This window comes from Sus scrofa, chromosome 6 (assembly GCF_054392235.1).
Source record: "Sus scrofa isolate SSC_HxYL_T2T_F1_AM1 chromosome 6, Sscrofa_HxYL_maternal_Yorkshire_Landrace_v2.0, whole genome shotgun sequence".
In the NCBI taxonomy this organism is placed as follows: Eukaryota; Metazoa; Chordata; class Mammalia; order Artiodactyla; family Suidae; genus Sus; species Sus scrofa.
The window spans coordinates 77,287,029-77,306,622 of NC_139388.1; the positions used below are offsets into that span (position 1 = coordinate 77,287,029).

Here is a 19,594-nt window from a genome sequence, read left to right on the forward strand (position 1 = left end):
ACAATGTTTCTTCAAGTTCTGTTGTACAGCAAAGTGACCCAGTCACACATAGTTCCCTGGGCTGTACAGTAGGGCCCCATTGCCCATCCATTCCAAACGTAACAGTTTGCATCCAAAACCCCAAACCCGGAGTTCCCGTTGTGGCTCAGTGGTTAACGAATCCGACTAGGAACCCTGAGGTTTCGGGTTTGATCCCTGGCCTTGCTCAGTGGGTTAAGGATCTGGAGTTGCCAGTGAGCTGTGGTGTAAGTTGCAGACACGGCTCGGATCCCTCATTGGTGTGGCTCTGGCATAGGCCCCCTGTCGCTAGAGCTCCAATTCGACCCCTAGCCTGGGAACCTCCATATGCCGCAGGAGCGGCCCAAGAAATGGCAAACAACAACAACAACAAAACCCCAAACCCACTCCCTTTCCCCACTCCCACCACCTGAACCACAGGTCTGTTCTGCTCGGCCATGATCTGTTTCTATTTTGTAGAGGTCATTTTTACCATATTTTAGAGTCTACAAATAAGTGATATGGTATTTGTCTTTCTTTTTCTGGCTTACTTCACTTGGTATTAGAATCTCTAGTTCCACCCAGGTTGCTACAAATGGTGGGTTAGTTTGTATTTTCAATGGGTGAGTACTATTCTATTGTATATATGTACCACATCTTCTTAATCCATTCATCTGTAAATGGACATTTAGGTTGTTTCCATGCCTTGGCTATTATGAATAGCGCTGTGATGAGCATAATGGGTGCCTGTATCTTTTTCAGTGAAAGTTTTATCTGGATATATGCCCAGGAATGGGGTTGCTGGATCATATGGTAATTCTATATTCTGAGGTACCTCCATCCTGTTTTCCACAGTGGTTGTACCAATTTACATTCCCACCAACAGTGAAGGAGGGTACCATTTTTTCCACACCCTCTCCAGCATTTGTTATTTGTTGACTTGTTAATGATGGCCATTCTGACTGGAGTGAGGTGGTACCTCATTGTAGTTTTGATTTGCATTTCTCAGTCATTAGTGATGTTGAGCATTTGGCCATCTGTATGTTTTCTTTGGAGAAATGACTAGGTCTTCTGCTCATTTTTCAATTTGGTTGTTTGATTTTTTGCTGTCGAGTTGTATGACCTGTTTGTATATTTTGGAGATGAGGCCCTTGATTGTCGCATCATTTACAAAGATTTTCTCCCATTCTGTGGGTTACCTTTTTTTCCCCCCAGTGGCTTCTTTTGCTGTGCAAAGGCTTTTGGGTTTAACTAGGTCCCACTGGTTTATTTATGTCTTTATTGTCATTATTCTAGGGAGTGAATCAAAAAAGATGCTACAGTGATTTATGTCAAAGAGCATTCTGTCTATGTTTTCCTCAAGGAATTGTATAGTATCTGGCCTTATATTTAGGTCTTTAACCCATTTAGGGTTTATTTTTGTGTATGATGTTAAAGACTTTTAATATTCTTTGACAAGTAGCTGTCCAGTTTTCCCAGCACCAGTTACTGAAGAGACTTTTTTTCTACTGTATGTTCTTGCCTCCTTTGTCATAGATTAGTCGACCATAGGTGCTTGGGTTTATTTCTGGGCTTTCTATCCTGTTCCATTGATACATATTTCTGTTTTTGTGCCAGTACCATATTGTTTTGATAACTGTAGCTTTGCAGTTTTGTCTGAGGTCAGGGAGCTTGATGCCTCCATTTCTGTTTTTCTTTTTCGATATTGCTTTTGCTATTTGGGGTCTCTTGTGTTTCCATGCAAATTTTAAAATATACTGTTCTAGTTCTGTGAAGAATACCCCTGGTAATTTGATAGGGATTTCACTGAATCTGTAGATTGCCTTGGGTATTATGTTTTTGTTTTTATTTCTAACCACAGGAACAGATTAAACCCTTCCCTATCTAATACCCAGGGCTACAACTATTAGTGAAACTGAATGAAGGTTTGTGGAGAGCTTCAGTGGACAATGCCTTGATGCCCTCCTTTCTCCCTATTCTTTCTGATTCAGTCAATTCATCTGAAGACAAAAATCCAATCAGGATTAACCCCCCCCCCCCCCCAGGATAGTCGAGGATCTAATCAGGTATCACTTTCTGATTGGACATTAGTAGTTGGAAAGGGAGAAGAAGTGTTTAGAAAAGTCTATAAAACCCTCAGGCACCAAGGAAGAGATTCAGAAACTTCTCCCTCTGGAGTCACTGCCTGGGCTCTCCACCAGATCTGAGGTCTGAGCACCCTGCGCACCTCATCAGAACTGGTAAATTATTGGCTTCAGTTAAGGACACCCTCATCTTACCCATGGGTGGGTCTTGAATGGTGGCATTCAACTCAAGATGGAAGCAAGAGTCTTTCTTTTCAGATAAACAGATTTAAGGCTTTGGTTTTGCCTATAAATTTAGTTTTGCCTTAAGCCCCAACATATTGATTTGTGTACTCGCTTACTTCATTGTTAAATGTCTTAATCAATCACATATTCTTTTTAATGAAAATAATCTCCCTGTTTGGAATTTTGTTTCTTTTCTCTCTCTCTCTCTCCCTTTTTTTTTTTTTTTTTTTTTTGCCTTTAGGACCACACACGTGGCATATGGAGGTTTCCAGACTAGGGGTTGATAAAAGCTACAGATCACAGCCACAGCCACAGCCACAGCAATGTAGGATCTGAGCCATGTCTGTGACCTACACCACAGCTCACGGCAACACTGGATCCCATTACCACTGACCAAAGCCAGAGATCAAACCTGCAACTTCATTGTTATTAGTTTGATTCATCTCCACAGTGCCACATGGGAACTCCTGGAATTTCATTTCTAGAAATTTAAAATATTTCCTTTGTGCATATATGGCCTTCATTTGAGGTATCTTCTTTATCAGGTTACCTATGGTAAGTGAGGATGCAGGGTTTGTTGGTCTACATGACATTCCAACTCCCATAGTTATGGCCCTAAATAATGGATTGAAAGATTTCCCCCAGGAAAGATGGGGTCAGCTTTCAGGCTTCTTGGCATCCCCTTCCCAGTGGGATATGATTTGGCAAAACAGTGAAAGGAAATGAAGAGCCTAGTGGTTGCTGTTCTTCTTCCTTGGTACATGTGAGATGCCTGTTCTGGTGCCAGAAGAAGCAAAGTTATGGCTTTGTACCCACTGAGCTCCGAATTTAATTGGAGCAAAATGAGGATGCTCTTCTACTCTCCATGACCTTGGTCCTGATTTGGTTCCTCTGAATGGGGGGGGGGGAGGCAGACTAAGGTATGCTCAATGCTTGGCCTGAGAAAGATGCCTTATTCCCAGGTAGTTTCCACAGGATTCCCTTAGCGAGAGAGTCAGGATGAATGTCCAGACCCCACTCAGACTCCTGGAACTGGCTGGAATGAATCTGCTGAGAGATGAGGCCTCAGCCATCGCTGCACTGGAGTTTCTACCCACGGAGCTCTTCCCACCACTGTTCATGGAGGCCTTCTATGGAAGACACAGGGAGACACTGACAGCCATGGTGCAAGCCTGGCCCTTTGTCCGCCTGCCACTGGGGGGCCTGATGAATGTGCCTCACATGGGAACTTTAAAAGCAGTGCTGGATGGGCTTAATGCCTTGCTTGCCCAGAAGGTTCACCCCAGGTGAGTCTGATTCAGGTAGCCTAGTAGGGTCCCGAGAGTCCCTGAAGAGACAGTTGGTGGTGTTGTGGCATAGACAGGCAGCTAGCCTGGGAACTTTCACATGCCTCAGGTGCAGCCCCCCCCCCCAAAAAAAAAAGAAAGAAAGAAGACACACACAGAAGTGTAGGAATGCCTAAGATGTAGGGGAACCTGAAAGAACATGCCCGCATGTCCTCCCGGGAATGTTTAAAGGCACTAGAAGTGGAGAACAGGAAGGCTGGAAGGGGAAATGGAGCTGGAGGTAAGCAAGGCAGAGAGAGAAGAAGAGGGCAAGGGAGTACCCGATGTCAGGAATGTGACCATGTCGGGCATGTGACATAAAGGCACAGGTGGGCAGTCTGAGTGTTGCCTAAATTCTGAGACTGTGCTTTCATTCTGTGTTCAATGTGGATCTCAAAGCTGTTTTCATTCCATGTTCAATGTGGATCTTAAAGCATCCCAACTGATCTGCTCTCTCCCCATAGGAGGTGCAAACTGCGGGTGCTGGATTTGAGGAATACTGGACAGTACTTCTGGAGCATGTGGTCAGGAGACAAGGACCACGTGTCCTCAGGCTCCCTGATGGCACCAGTGACTGAGGACAGTTCAAGGAAAGAACATGCCATGGCTCCCTTGGAAGTGTTCATAGAGCTTTGCCTCAGTGAAGCAGCCATGGATGAATGCCTCCTCTACCTCCTCCTGTGGGTGGCGAGAAGAAAAGATTCAATACACCTGTGCTGTAAGAAGCTGAAGATTGAGTCAATGCCCATAGAAAGCACTGTGCAGTTTCTGAGTATGATGCCACTGGACTGTCTCCAGGAGGTGCAAGTGAACTGCACGTGGCAGCTGGCCACCCTCGCCAAGTTTGCTCCTTTCCTGGGTCAGATGAGCAATGTGCAGAGGCTCCTCTTCTCCCCTCTTCACGTGTCTCCCTCGGAGGAGCAGGAGGAGCAGCAGCAGCAGATGGACCAATTTACCTCTCAGTTCCTCAGGCTGCACCACCTCCGGGATCTCTACCTGGAAACTCCCTCCTTCCTCCAAGGTCGCCTGGACCAGATGCTCAGGTGAGGATGGCACCACTGGCCCCTTTACAATGAACACAACACTAGAATGTCAGATGAACTCTTTCCTTTGCTGCTCTGACCTGATGTGTGGTATCACATAACTGCACAAATCAAATTAGAGAGACAAAGTGGGATAGAGAGACTCATGCTAGGAAGCTATAGATCGGGGGATTCATATGTCCTGAGGGAGGGTTTGTCCGTTTCTTCTGTTTCTTCTTCGAGATGCCTGTGTTCATTCAGGTGACTAAAACTAAGTGAGAAAAGAGGGCATTGACGAGGGGAAACCACCTCAGACCCGAGTATTTCTAAAGAGGAGCTCTGTGCTCACTGCCTTTGTGACAATCAGTCTGTCTCAAAATTCCTGTCCATTAAATATTGTTTTCTGCTACAGATAAGGTAATTAATACGTGGGAAATGCATGATTCTGGAAATGATGGTAAGAGAGCTGGAACCCAAGGATACTAAAAAGTGATGGGTGGTTTGCAGATGATGCAGGGATGTAAGTCAACCCCTGCAGACTGGTGACCTTAGCCAGGATCTTGTGGGATCTTGCCCAGGCTGGTTAATTATTCATGTTATCCAGGTTCCTTATCTGACCCAGAGTTGACAAAACGTTGGGCCCAAGCAATGAGCTGAAGAAAGCCTGGGCTGAGAGCATTTTTTGCCTTGATTTCTTTCCTATGTGAAAATTCAGTGATGTCCACCCATGATGTCCACAGGGGTCAGACTCTCCTCTGAACATGTTCCAGATATTCCATTATTTTCATTTATCCCCATTAGGAAGTGGAGTATGTTGTACCCTGCTTGACAGATGAGGAAAGAGAGCTTTCTAGACTTGGTAAACTTGACCCAGTCACACAATGCAGGTGAAAAGACTCAGGCTAAAGTGAGACTGAGTATCCTGAGTATTGATCTTCATCACAGGGTCAGAATGACCTTGGTCTTGGGAAAATCACTTCTTTCCCAACTTGAGGTCACCTGCCACCCCACTTTCCCAGAAGTAATTCTTTGATTTCTCCCTAGGTGCCTGAAGACCCCCTTGGACACCCTCTCAATAACTCACTTCCTGCTTATGGAGTCAGACTTGACATATCTGTCCCAGTGCCCCAACATCAGTCAGCTAAAGAGTCTGGATCTGAGTGGCATCAAGCTGACCAACTTTAATCCCAAGCTCCTCAAAGATCTGCTGGAGAATGTTGCAGCCACCATCCAGGAGCTTGGCTTAGATGAGTGTGGGATCATGGACTCCCAACTGGAAGCCATCCTGCCTGCCCTGAGCCACTGCTCCCAGCTCAGCTCCTTCAGTATTCGTGGGAACCCTCTCTCTATGGCCATCATTGAGAAGCTGCTGTGCCATACTGATGGGCTGCCCAGCTTAGCTGAAGAGTTTTATCCTGCCCCTCAGGAGAGTTATGGCTCTCAGGGAACTCTCCACGTGGGAAGACTTGCTAAGCTTAAGGCTGAGTTGATTGAGATTATGAGAACTTTAGGACGACCCAGGATCATCTGGCTTAGCTCCAGCCCCTGTCTTCACTGTGGTGATGATACATTCTATCACATGGAGCTTGTTACATACCACTGTAATAAACGCCCGCCTCGTCTCTAACAAAAGCTTTCTTCTGGGAACTTGGGCACTAAAAGCCCAGTTGCATCTTGAGGGCACAGTGACCCATTGTTTCAGACATCTTCTCAGTGTGAATGGGAAAACTTAAGGTGATCCAGAGGGGGTGCGGAATTGCAGGAGGAAATGTTCACTTGGGGCATTGATGTTACTTTGGGGAACATGTGTCCTCTAGAATCACCAAGATGAACCTAAATTACATTGGGGGGCGGTATGGACTTGAGACACACATGTTGGAATTATCCCTCTGTGGATGGTTATAAAAAACATAGTCAGGAATAAAGAGACCCTCAGTGTAAAAAGACTTCTGCCTTCCATGATCTAATTTGTTTTCTCAGTTTATACCTCAGGAATCCCCAGCTACTTTTTTTTTTTTCCTTTTTTTTTGGCCTTTTCTAGGGCTGCTCCTGCTGGTATATGGAGATTCCCAGGCTAGGGGTATAATCAGAGCTGTAGCTGCCAGCCTACACCAGAGCCACAGCAACGAGGGATCCGACCTGCATCTGCAATCTACACCACAGCTCATGGCAACGCCGGATCCTTAACCCACTGAGCGAGGCCAGGGATCGAACCTGCAACCTCATGGTTCCTAGTTGGATTCATTAACCACTATGCCATGATGGGAACTCCCGGCTACTGTTGAGACACCAAAAAAAAAAAAAAAAGGCACCGAGCTGTCTATGATCTGAAATACTACCATTGCCATCAGTTCTTTTTTCTTTCCAGGTGGTGTCTTCCCCCCTTTACTCGTTCTTGTGGCTGTCCAGTGGATTAATACCCATAAAGTAGAACTTACTCTGTGTTCAGTGAACCACTGGAATGAAGAGATCTTGGCAGGGCCCTCAGTGCTGACTCAGGCCATGACCCTGTACACAAGCATTCCTTATGGTTCTCATGGTGGGTCCATTAGTCACAGTTTCTGGCTTTGTGTGTGCTGAGAAAGGATTCCAAGGCACAAGACGAGACCCCCAGTTCAAGATGACGTTGTCTACACTGCAGATTAGCTGCAGACTCAGGTCTTCACCCATGCATGCCTGTCATGGGTGGGTAGTGGTCCTTTTTCTATTACTCTGGTTGTGGCCAGTAAAGACATCCAAATTCATTTTAGCAAAATACTAAAATCTCCCAGGCATGTACACTGCTTTTAGCACTTTTGTATATGTTTTAATAATTGCATCTTTTGGGGATGCTAGATGTTGCCATTAAGAGATTGATATTAATCCCATTATACCTCCTATCTTCCTATCAGGGAAGGCTAGTATGGCATGTTTTGACTTCCATTTCAGGATATATAACAAAATACCTATTACAAAACATATATCTCACAGTGATCCCTCCCGGTCCTCAGTTTCACATCCATGGATGCAATCAACTATTGATGGTGTAGAACTATATCTAATATTTTAAAAATCTGCCTTTAAGGGAACCTGAACAGTTCCGTCATGAGTTGTTCAAGATTCAGCTGTATCTATACAGCTCAGCGGTTAATGAACCTGACTAGCATCCATTAGTATGTGGGTTTGATCTCTGGCCTCGCCCAGGGGGTTAAATATCTGGTGTTGCTGTGAGCTGTGGTATAGGTCGCAGACTCAGCTCAGATCCCGTGTTGCTGTGGCTCTGGCGTAGGCTAGCGGCCACAGCGCCGATTCAATCCCTAGCCTGGGAACCTCCATATGCCTTGGGCGCAGTCCTAAAAGACAAAAAAAAAAAAAAAAAAATCTTCAAAAGTACTAAATTATCTTTATAATTAAAATTTTAATATCTTTATCATTTGTATAAATCACAGTGCATTATTTACTCAACTGTCCTTTACATAACAGCAGACTTTTTGAAAAATACTAAACTATATAGTCCTACTTGCAAAACTAATTTATAGCCTCTGGTCTAATCTACTAGCAGGTGCCCGCAAGTCTGAGTCTCAGAATGTTTATGAAATAATCAGTAGAGATGAATCCACTCTCTTTCTATGCCCTTCCCATCCCCTTCTCTGAACTGGCTAAAGCACCCTGGGTGAATCAGGATTCATTGGTGGCTACAGGCTATAAGCTGGGTCCCATTCCACATCCTGGATTCTGCTCTCCTTGGTGTTGTAAGGAATAGATGATAAACTGGAGGGATAGAGATAATAAAAGAAGGAAAAAACCCCATTGCTAAGCTCTTACTCTATGCCAGGTCTGTTGCCAAGCCATCAATAAGCAACATCACATTGAATCCTGCTAAGATCCCATAACATGATTATGCATTATTATCTTCATTTTATGAGAAAAGGAGGCTATTGCCTAAAGTCCTTTCACCCTTATATGCTCATTCCTCTCCTGAGCCCACAACACTAGCCTCGGATTCCTTAACAGGGAGACTTCATGTGGGTACCTTTTATTTAGAGCCACTGTGATGGTTAATTTTATGAGTCAGCTGGGTGAAGGGATGCCCAGATAACCAGTAAAACAATATGGGGTGTGCCTGGGAGGATGTTTTTTGAAGAGACTAGCATTTTATTTTATTTTTTATTTATTTATTTTTTAAATCGGAATTTTATTTCATCATTCTCATAGAACTCAGTCTTGCTTGCTCTATATGTTCTACTTATCAAACTCTTTCTCTGACTACTTCTCTTTTTAAGTCCTCTTTAGTCAGTCTGTTTTTCAGTCTTTCCCTCTTACAGTGCAGTCTCTTCTCTCTGCAGGAAAACCCCTTGTTTCTTGGCAGATCAGCTTTCTCTGCTCCCCACTGTTCACAGGATATTTATTTGTTTTGTCTTTTTGCTATTTCTTTGGGCCGCTTCCGTGGCATATGGAGGTTCCCAGGCCAGGAGTCCAATCGGAGCTGTAGCCACTGGCCTACACCAGAGCCACAGCAACTCGGGATCCGAGCCGCATCTGCAACCTACATCACAGCTCACGGCACGCCGGATCGTTAACCCACTGAGCAAGGGCAGGGACCGAACCCGCAACCTCATGGTTCTTAGTCGGATTCGTTAACCACTGAGCCACGACGGGAACTCCGAGGCTAGCATTTTAATCCACAGACTGAGGGAAGATCCTTTGGGGGCCTAAATGGAAAAAGAAATCCTACATTTACCTTCTTTCTCTTCTTGCCCACGAACACTGAAACTTGTGGCACTAGAGCTTTCCTACTCTGAACTAATATCATGGGTCCTTTGGTTCTCAGGCCTTTGGCCTCAGACTTAGTGTAAAACTGTCAGTCCCACTGATTTTTAGCATTAAACCTTGGTTTGAATTACACCACCAGCTTCACTGTTTCTCTAGCTTACAGACAGTGGTTTGTGGGACTTCTTAGCCTCTGTAACTGTGCACACCCATTCCCATAATAAATCCCACCCAATATACACCTAGATATTCAAGTGACACCAGGAACATGGGTTTGAAGGGCTTGGGTTCACTTACACACAGCCATTTTCTGGTAGTAAATAGAGCACTACAGCATCTGAAGTTGGTTGAATCCCAAGATATGAAATTGAGGAGAGGGTGGGAAGACTGAGTTGTATGAGGTACCTAGCAGGTGTTTTGTTATACATCCTGATATGCGAATGTCAAAACATTCTACATTAATTTCCCGTGATGAGGAGAGTCAGGAGGTATTATGGGAATAAAGTCAATCCCTAACTGACATGTACTAGTCCTCCCAAATGATATAACTTTTAACCCATGAGAAAAATACTAAAAACGTGTTCCATGCCTGTATGATTTTAGCATTTTGCCAAAAGGAATTTGTACATCTTTAATGGCCACAACTGGATTACTTCAGGATGGACAATTACCCATTCATGACAGTCGTGGGTTGGTGAGGACCAGAATCCGAGGTTTCTTTGGAGTGTGGACAACCCCTTCCAATACGAGAGGCCTTGTCTTATGCAGTGAAACCCTCTCCCAGTGCACACAAGGTCCAAGAACTGAGACCAATGGAGCCACCATGAGAACCATGAGGAAAGCCCATGTTGAGGGTCATGGTCTGAGTCTGCACTGAGGACCCTGCCAAGAGCTCTACTTTCCAATGGTTTGTTGGTCACTGAGTATATTTCTCTTTGTAGGTCTTAACCCACTGAGCAGCCACAGAAATAAGTAAGGAGGTAAGAGACACCCCAGACAGAATAAACAACTGGCAGGAATAGTAGGGTTTCAGATCATAGATAACTCAGCTTCCCCTTTGTGCCTTTTCATCATAAACAAGAGATTGCTGAGGTTTAAATTGAGAAAGCAGACTAATATATCATGGAGGGCAGCAGTTGGGGTACATTGGGAGTTGTCTTTATTTCTGATCATTTCTTTACAACCATCCAGCCACAGATAAGACCAACATGTGTGTCTCAAATCCAGATTACTCTCCAGAAATTTAGATTCATATTTTTAACTCCATAAACACATGTTCCTGAAAGTCCCATCAACTCCCAGAGTCAGGATTTCCTCTGCAATCCCTCACTGCTGCTGGATCACCTCTCCTTTTCTCATTCGCATTGAGCCGATGTCTGAAACCATGGGCCTGTTTTCCCTTCGTGATGGACCTGTGTCCTAGATGTCAGATTCTAAGGGCCCAGAAGAAAGCTATTGAGAGAAGCAGCCACCTAGGCAGAGGGGTTACAGTGGAACAGGGGCTCTGGATGGTAGAATATGTTATCCCCACCATAAGGACAGGGGCTGGAACTAATCCAGATGGTCCTGGGCTGTCCTAGGTCTCTCATAATCTCCAACAGCTCTGCCTGAAGCTGGGTAAGTCTCCTTCGGCAGAAAGCTCCCTGAGCACCGTAACACTCCTGTGGGGCAGGATATAGCTCTTGACCTAAATGGGGCAGCTCTGCTGTGTATTGCAGCAACTTCTCCGTGATGACCATGGAAAGAAGGTTCCCACACACGCTGAAGGAGCTGAGCTGGAAACAGTGGCTCAGGGCAGGCAGGATGGCCTCCAGATGGGAGTCCATGATCCCACACTCATCTAAGTCCAGTTCCTGCAGGGTGGCTACAACTTTCTCCAGCAGAACTTGGAGAAGCTGAGGATTAAAGTTGGTCAGCTTGATGCCACTCAGATCCAGGCCTTTTAGCTGACTGATGTTCAAGCACTCAGAGAGATGGGTCAGGTCTGATTCAATTAGCAGGCAGTGAGTTATTATGAGGTTGTCCAAAGGGGTCTTCAGACACCTGTGGAGAAGATAAGCAATTAGGTCTTAAAAACTAGAGTGACAAGTGACCTACAGCTGAAAGACAAACCGAAGGCCAAAGTCACTTTGACCATCTGATAATGATCAATACTCAGAATGCCCAGTTTCATTTTTTCCTGAGACTTTTCACCTTCTCTGTGTGATTGGATCAAGTTCACAGAATCTAGAAAGCTCTCCTTCTTCACTGGTCAAGCAGAGTACAACAAACTCTACTTCAGTTTGAGGAGGAATGAAGATAATAGCATGCACTGGAACATGCTCGGAAGAGAGCCTGACACAGAGTCTCATTCAAGTGTGGACATCACTGAATTTTAATATTGGGAGACAAGACAAAAAATGCTTTCAACTCAGGTTCCTTCAGTCCATGCTCGGCCCCCAGGTACCTGTATCTTAGGGCAGGTGAGGGTCCTGGGAGACATGCTAGGAGAACAACCTGGACAAGATTCCACATCGTCACCTGGGGTTGCAGTTCTGCAGGGGCTATTATATCCCTGAATCATCTGCCAACCATCTACCACTTTTTAGTCAGCTTTTGGCTCCTGCTCCACTGCTAACATCTCCAGAATCATGTATCTTCCAATATTAATTACTTTATCTGCACCTTATCTGACATTTTACAAACTGGGAATTTGAGACAGGCTCATTATGGTCAGTAAACTAGTGAGCACAGAGTTTCACTTTAGAAATGTTCAGGTCGGAGGTCACTTCCCCTCCTCAACACCCTCTTCATTTACATATTTTACTCTGTCATCTGAATATAGATAGATAACTCTTCTGGAGGAAGAAATCACAAAACATCCATCACTAGATCTGAATACCTTCCTAGTATGGTGTCCCTTTCCAGAGCCAGATGGGCCCCTATCTTGATGTGTGTGGTGATGTGATACCCCACTTCAGGATTGAGCAGCAAAGAGCCAGTGCATCTGACCTTCTCTTGTGTTCACCGTTAGTTGGCCAGTGGTGGCTTCTTACCTGAGCATCTGGTCCAGGCAGCCTTTGAGGAAGAAAGGAGATTCCATATAGAGATCCTGGAGGTGGTGCAGCCTGAGGAACTGAGAGGTAAATTGGAGGACGTGCTGCTCCCGCTCCTCACAGGTAGACACATGGACATGGGAGAGAACGAGTCTCTGCAAATTAGTCATCTGGCCCAGGAGAGGAGCAAACATGGCAGGGTGGACAGCCGCCAGGTGCAACTCACTTCCACCTCCTGGAGACAGTCCAGCTCCACCATATTCAGAACCTTCTTAATATTTTCCATGGGCATTGAAATAATCTTCAGCCTCTTACAGCACAGGTGTACATAACTGTTTCTCTTCTCCATCCACCTTATGAGGTAGATGAGGAATTGATCCAGGGTCCTTTCCTTGAGGCAAAGTTCTAGAAACACATCCAATAGAGCCAAGGGATGCTTTGTCCTTGAACTGTCCACTGGTGCCATTGATGAGCTTGAGTAGACGTGAGCATTGAATCCAGCCCACATCCTCCAGAAGTTCTGGCCAGTATTCCTTAAATCCAACACCTGCAGTCTGCATCTCCTGTGGTGAAACAGCAGATTAGCTAGGATGGTTTAGGAGCCACATGGAAGGAAACCGGTCTTAGAATTTAGACCACATTTTACTTCACATTCCTGACATCACCTGCTGCCTTGCCCTCTTCTTCCCTCTCTACCTCACCTTCCTCCATCTCCTTTCCTCCTTCTATCCTTCCTGCTTCTAAACATCTAGTGCTTTTAAGCATCACTAGAAGGAGGTCGTATTCTTTCATGCTCCCCTACACCTTAGGCACCCATACACTTCCAGAAGGGATTTCCCAAGGTGAACTCCTCAATGGCCGAGGTCCTTGAGCTTCTTCATTGGCATCAGCAGAAGTCTCTGGTCCGTCCTTGGTCATCCACTCTTATGACACTAGCTGTCTCTTTAAGGATGCTCAGGACCCTACCAGGCTACCTGAATAAGACTCACCCGGGGTGAACTTTCTGGGCAAACAGAACATCAAGCCCATCCAGCACTGCTTGTACAGTCTCCCAGTGAGGCATCTGCATCAGACCCCTCAGAGGCAGGCGGACAAAGGGCCACGCTTGCACCATAGAAGGCCAAAATGAACAGTGGGGGGAAGAGCTCGGCCGGCAGATACTCGAGAGCAGTGATGGCCGAGGCCTCATCCCTCAGCAAGATCTTTCCTGCCAGGTCCAGGAGCCTGGGTGGATTCCAGACACTCATCCTGATTCTGCTCCAAAAGGAATCCTGTGAATATTCACAGGGAAAAAGGCATACTTGTCAGACCAAGCATGAACACATCTCAGTCTGGATCCCCACCCTTCAGGGGCACCAACCAAGTGGCTAAGTCACTGCTCTGGAAGTGGTAGAAGAACCTCCGTTTACCCAAATTCCATTCTTGGCTCGGTGGACACAAAGTCATATCTCTGTCCCTTCTGGTACCACAAAGGATGGATAGACTAGCCTCTTCGCTTCCTTCCTCTTTGCTTAATTATGTCCTGCAGGGAAGTGAGAACCATGAGCCTGAAAGCTGATCTGAACCTCTCTCTCTTCTTTTTTTTTTTTTTTTTTTATTTTCCAGGGCCGCACCCATGGCATATGGAGGTTCCCAGGCTGGGAGTCTAATTGGAGCTGTAGCCACTGGCCTACGCCACAACCACAGCAATGAGAGATCCGAGCCGCATCTGCGAACTACACCACAGCTCACCACAACACTGGATCTTTAACGAACTGAGCAAGGCCAGGGATTGAACCCTCAACCTCATGGTTCCTTGTTAACTGCTGGGCCATGACGGGAACTTCTCCTTTCTGTTTCTCTCTCTCTCTCTTTTTTTTTTTTTTTTTTTTTTTGGTTGAAACCCTCAGATCATAACTTAATGCCCTAGGAGATTGGGTCGTGGATCAGTAGTAACTAACCTGACTGGTATCCAGGAGGACGTGGGTTGGATCCCTGGCCTCACTCAGTGGGGTTAAGGATCTGGTGTTGCCATGAGCTGTGTTGTAGATCACAGACTTGGCCCTGATCTGGCTTGGCTGTGGCAATGGCATAGGCCAGGGGCTACAACGCCAATTCACTCCCTAGCCTGGGAAATTCCATATGCCACAGGTACAGCCCTAAGAAGACAAACAAAACAAAACAAAACCTTAGTCCCTAAAACTATGGTTAGAGGAATATCCTGTGACCCAACACACGTCCATCATCAGTTCCCACAGTTAACCGGGCTGGTAAAGATAAAGGAGATACCTCCAAAACGAATGCCATTTGTGCACAAAGGAAATATTTTAAATGTCATGAAATAAAATGCCAGGAGTTCTCATCCTGGCTCAGTGGTAACAATCCCAACTAGGATCCATGAGGACTCAAGTTCGACCCCTGGCCTCAATCAGTGGGTTAAGAATTTGGCGTTGCTGTGAGCTGTGGTGTAGGTCACAGACGTGGCTCGGATCTGGCATTGCTGTCGCTGTGGCGTAGGCCAGCCACTGTAGCTCCTATTCGATCCCTAACCTGGGAACTTCCCTATGCTGTGAGTGCTCCCTAAAAAAAAAAAAAAAAAAAAAAAGAAAAAGAAAAAAAGAAAAAGGAAAAGAAAAAGAAAAAGAAATAAATAAATAAAAAGAATGAAAATTCCAAACAGATGTTTTTCATTAAGAAGTATATCTAGTTGGTTAAGATATTTAGATGAAAATCAATTTATGATAAAAATCAATGTGAAAATCAAAAAAATAAGTGCAGATCAAAATGCTTGGGATTAGGACAAAATAAACACCTTAAACCCATTCATCTGAAAAGGAAGGAAAATGAAAAATCTCCCTGCCATCCCTAGCTGCATGCTCTTTCGAGACCAGCGGACCACTGGTAAGATCAAGGGGTCCTTAACTGAGACTAACTTACCCACTCTGGCGTGGTTGGCAGGGTGTTCAGACCTCAGGTCCGGTGGAGAACCAGGCAGCGACTCCAGAGCGAGAAACTTCTGCATCTCTTCTTTGGTCCCTGAGGCTTTTGTACACCTTTCTAATCATATCATCTGCCTTTCCGACTGCTATCTTCCAATCAGAAAACTATACCTAATTAGAGTCTAGACCGTCCACCAGGTTAATTCGAATTGGATATTTGTCTTTCTTCATATGAGTTGATTGAATCAGACAATCATTCAAGAAAGAGAAGGAATGGCGGGGGCGGGGCAAGGAGTCATTCCTGGATTCACTCCTGAACATTATGAAGTTTTCCTAATATGAACAGTTCTGCCCTGGGGGTGAGACGGGACGGCTTTTTTTTCTTCCTGACAAGAGATGGAAAAGAAAGAAGGAAGGAAGGAAGGAAAAGAAAACCAAAGCATTATGTTGGGGGATCTTTAATCAGATCAAAATAATCAGAATCTCCCAGAACTAAAACAGCTTCCTGAAGACGCTGTTTTCTTTCTCCCCCAACATGGATACAGAGGAGTCCTTGTATCAAGTTGCCACTTCAGTGTCCTGTTGACGACACAGCAGATCCTGAGCCCATTCAGGCAGCAAGGGAAATGCAACCCGGGGGGTGGGGGGTCCTCCAGGCTTGAGTCATGGCTCCTCTGAAGGAGGTCAGGGTTGAAATCCCCATGAAGAGTAAGGATGGGGGCTGGGCAGTGCAGAGCTGACCATTCTTAAAAGGACCTTGCGAAGGACCCAAACTTTCCATAAAACCACAAAATATGTTTTTTCCCCCCAATTTGGTAAGATGGAGATTAGAAGACTTTTTTTCTAGATGGAATTAAGAAATTCCTAAAATGGAATAACTGGAGTTCTCATTGTGGCTCAGCAGTAACGAACCTGTCTAGTACTCGTGATGACTCAGGTTTGATCCCTGGCCTTGCTCAGTGGGTCAAGGGTCAGGCATTGCTGTGAGCTATGGTGTAGGTCACAGATGCCGCTCTGATCTGGCATTGCTGTGGCTGTGGTATAGGCCAGCCACTGTAGCTCCAATTGGACCCCTAACCTGGGAACTGCCATATGCCTCGGGCGCAGCCCTAAAAAAAAAAAAAAACTTGGAGAGAGGGTTGAAATAACCCTGATCAGTCACACCTAATCTTGCCCTTGTACTGGCAGCTGCTATCAGGAGATATTTTGTTCTAGCCTCTTCCCACAGAGGATGCTTCCCCAAAGGCCATTAGCCCCAGCCATTTTCCAGGGGCCTTGGGAACCCAACCTTGATCCCACTGGCCCCTTTCCAATTATATCTTGATAATCCATTTCCCCAAACTTAGCTAAATTCAATACGGAATCTGATCAAGGTGCTGCCATTAGGCACAGAAATAAAATTCTCTTCTCCCCATCTTCCCTAGGGTTTGTCATCTCTTGCCTTTTTGTTCATAATCCTTCTAAAAGGTGTGAGGTGATGTCTCACTGAGGTTTCGAATTGCATCTGCCTGATGAGTGATGTTGAGCATCTTTTCATGCACTTGTTGACCATCTACATGTCTTCTTTGCCAGGATAATGTTTAATGTGAACCCCGAGGTCAGAAACATACAGTGACCTTCAACTAGACAGAAGGGAGAAAAATTCAGGATGCAGATAAACCTGCACTGTTTTTTTTGCAGGTTTAATCAAACCTGGGATCGAGGGTGGAGGTTCGGCTCTCGCTCTGGAAACCTCTCAACCTTGAGACCTACTAGAATAAGTTCATCACTTATTTCGTACCCAAGCCTAACAGCCAGCACAGTGGTACGTGAACTGGCCAGCTGTGCTGCCTTTTCTCTAGCATGGTTTACGCTTGGAACACAGGGTGCCCCCCAGAACACCACCAAAAACCCCTCGTCAAGAGACGTGACAAGAGTCCTGGAAAGTAAATGATGTTCCCCGAACTTATGAGTGAAGGAAAGCAGGTGTGTTTTCAGCAAAAATGGGTTTGGAGAATGGACATGCATTTTGTTAAGGGGCAAAAAGGTGATTTGGTGCTAAAGTTCGTTGTATGTGGAGAGGAAAGAAAATAGGGGATAAACTAACCCGGAAAGTGGTAGAAGGTTTGTAAAAAGGGAGCCCTGAAAGAGGAGTTTTATGCAAAGTCCGGTTGTACCGGTATTTCTTTTTATCAGGTAAATGAAGATTGTTGTTGAGGGTGGGCAGGTGCTGGTCTGTATTTTATTTTTCTCTCTGTGTTAAGAGAAGAAAGTTTTCTTGGACTGTTGAACTACTTTTGACAAAAACAATTGTGAATTTCTTTGCCGTCTAATGATCTGTCTTTGCAAAAAATCTTTTGTTGTCACTTTCTTTGAATTTGTAAATATTGTTTCACAGCGACCTATGATTGTATTTGACCACGTGTTTTAAACCTTTTGATGTCTTTGAAAACCTTCCCCACTTCAAACTCTAAACAAAATTCTTTTGACCTCCGGCTACCTTTAAGGTTCTTCCAGCAGCCGCTGAAACATCCCAAAGAGAGATATTAAGTTTATTTAGTGATGTTAACTTACAAGGAAACTGTCAAGTAAGCGGAGGTTAAATCTTCTTGGATTACACTGTGTGGGTGAATTTCATTAATATAGGTATTCCAAAATTTGTATGGATTCCAAAATCTGATATATCCTGGTATAATGCTATCAGTCCTAATTCTAGTCCTTATCTTAAAATTTTGTATGTGGAGTTCCCGTCGTGGTGTAGCGGAGACTAATCCGACTAGGAACCATGAGGTTGCAGGTTCGATCCCTGGCCCCACTCAGCGGGTTAAGAATCTGATGTTGCCGTGAGCTGTGGTGTGGTTCACAGACTCGGCTTGGATCTGGCGTTGCTGTGGCTGTGGTGTAGGCCGGCAGCTGTAGCTCCAATTTGGCCCCTAGCCTGGGAACCTCCAAATGCCTCGGATTTGTTTCCGCTATGCCACAGTGGGAACTCCTAATATTTGTTTTAAAGACTCTATTCTATTGAGGCTCCAAACAGAGTTCAACAGTTTTTTGGGAAATATCCACATGTATTCTGTAAAAGTACTAAATTTTCTTTGTAAGTTTATTTTATTTTTAAATTTTTACTGAAATATAGTTGATTTACAATGTTGTGTTAATTCCTGCTGTTCAGCAAAAAGATTCAGTTACACACACATATTTTATTTTATATATTTTTCCAGCACAGTTTATTATGCATATTGATATAGTACCCTGTGCCATTCAGAAACTATGTACTTTATAATTAAAAAAGAATAATACCCTCTATATTTATATAACACAGGACAATTATACATCATCGATTAGCATGTATGCATTACAGCCGCAGATTTTTTAATACTAAATGAATTTTATTACATTTATAGGTATACAGAAATCATCACAACCAAATTTTATAGCATTTACATCCCAAACCCTCAGTTTATCCCACCACCCTGTCTCCTTTGGTAACCATAAGTTTTTCAAAGTCTGTGAGTCAGTATCTGTTTTGCAAAGAAGTTCATTGTGTCCTTTTTTTAGATTCCACATGTAAGTAACAGCATTTGATGTTGGTGTCTCATTGTCTGACTGACTTTACTTAGCATGATAATTTCTAGGTCCATCCATGTTGCTGCAAGTGCCGTTATTTCTTTCCTTTTAATGGCTGAGTAATATTCCCTTGTGTATGTGTACTGAATCTTCTTGATCCACTCCTCTGTCGATGGACATTTAGGTTGTTTCCATATCTTGGCTATTGTATATACCTATAGTAGAGGTGCAGATTTTTAAGAATGCCGAACACTGCAGACCTGCATACAAAACGTCTTTTTTTTTAAGTCAGTGAATTTTACAGAACTTCTTTATATGCTTGGGTCTGATCTACCAGTTGTTGGCCTAGAAGTCCTGAAGCTCAGAAGGTCTATCACTAGAGATGAACGGAATCATTCATAAACCTTCCAGTTGCCCTTCCTGAGCTGACCGTGAAAGCAGCTTCGGTATATTACAATTCATTGGGGACCTCAGGTAAATATCGGGTCCTTCCTTCTTTCCTTCCTGTTGCAGGAAGAGGAGAAGCCTGAGGAATGAAGAATCCTGGAGACGTCTGCTACGAGGGGAAAAGAAGGAAAAGGCCCACGTGTTGAGCTCGAAATGCACGCCAGGTCCAGTGCCAAGCCCTCACCCTGCATTGTCTCGTTGACCCCATAGGAACCCCATATGCTGTGTTGCGTCCTTACCCACACT

At 44.7% G+C, this 19,594-nt stretch overlaps 2 pseudogenes; one reads left to right on the plus strand and one right to left on the minus strand.

The window, feature by feature from the left end:
* Positions 1 to 3,235: 3,235 nt before the first annotated feature.
* On the plus strand, positions 3,236 to 6,280 carry LOC100737926 (PRAME family member 27 pseudogene; annotated as a pseudogene).
* Positions 6,281 to 10,874: 4,594 nt separating this feature from the next.
* On the minus strand, positions 10,875 to 13,705 carry LOC100737973 (PRAME family member 27 pseudogene; annotated as a pseudogene).
* Between the last annotated feature and the right edge of the window lie 5,889 nt (positions 13,706 to 19,594).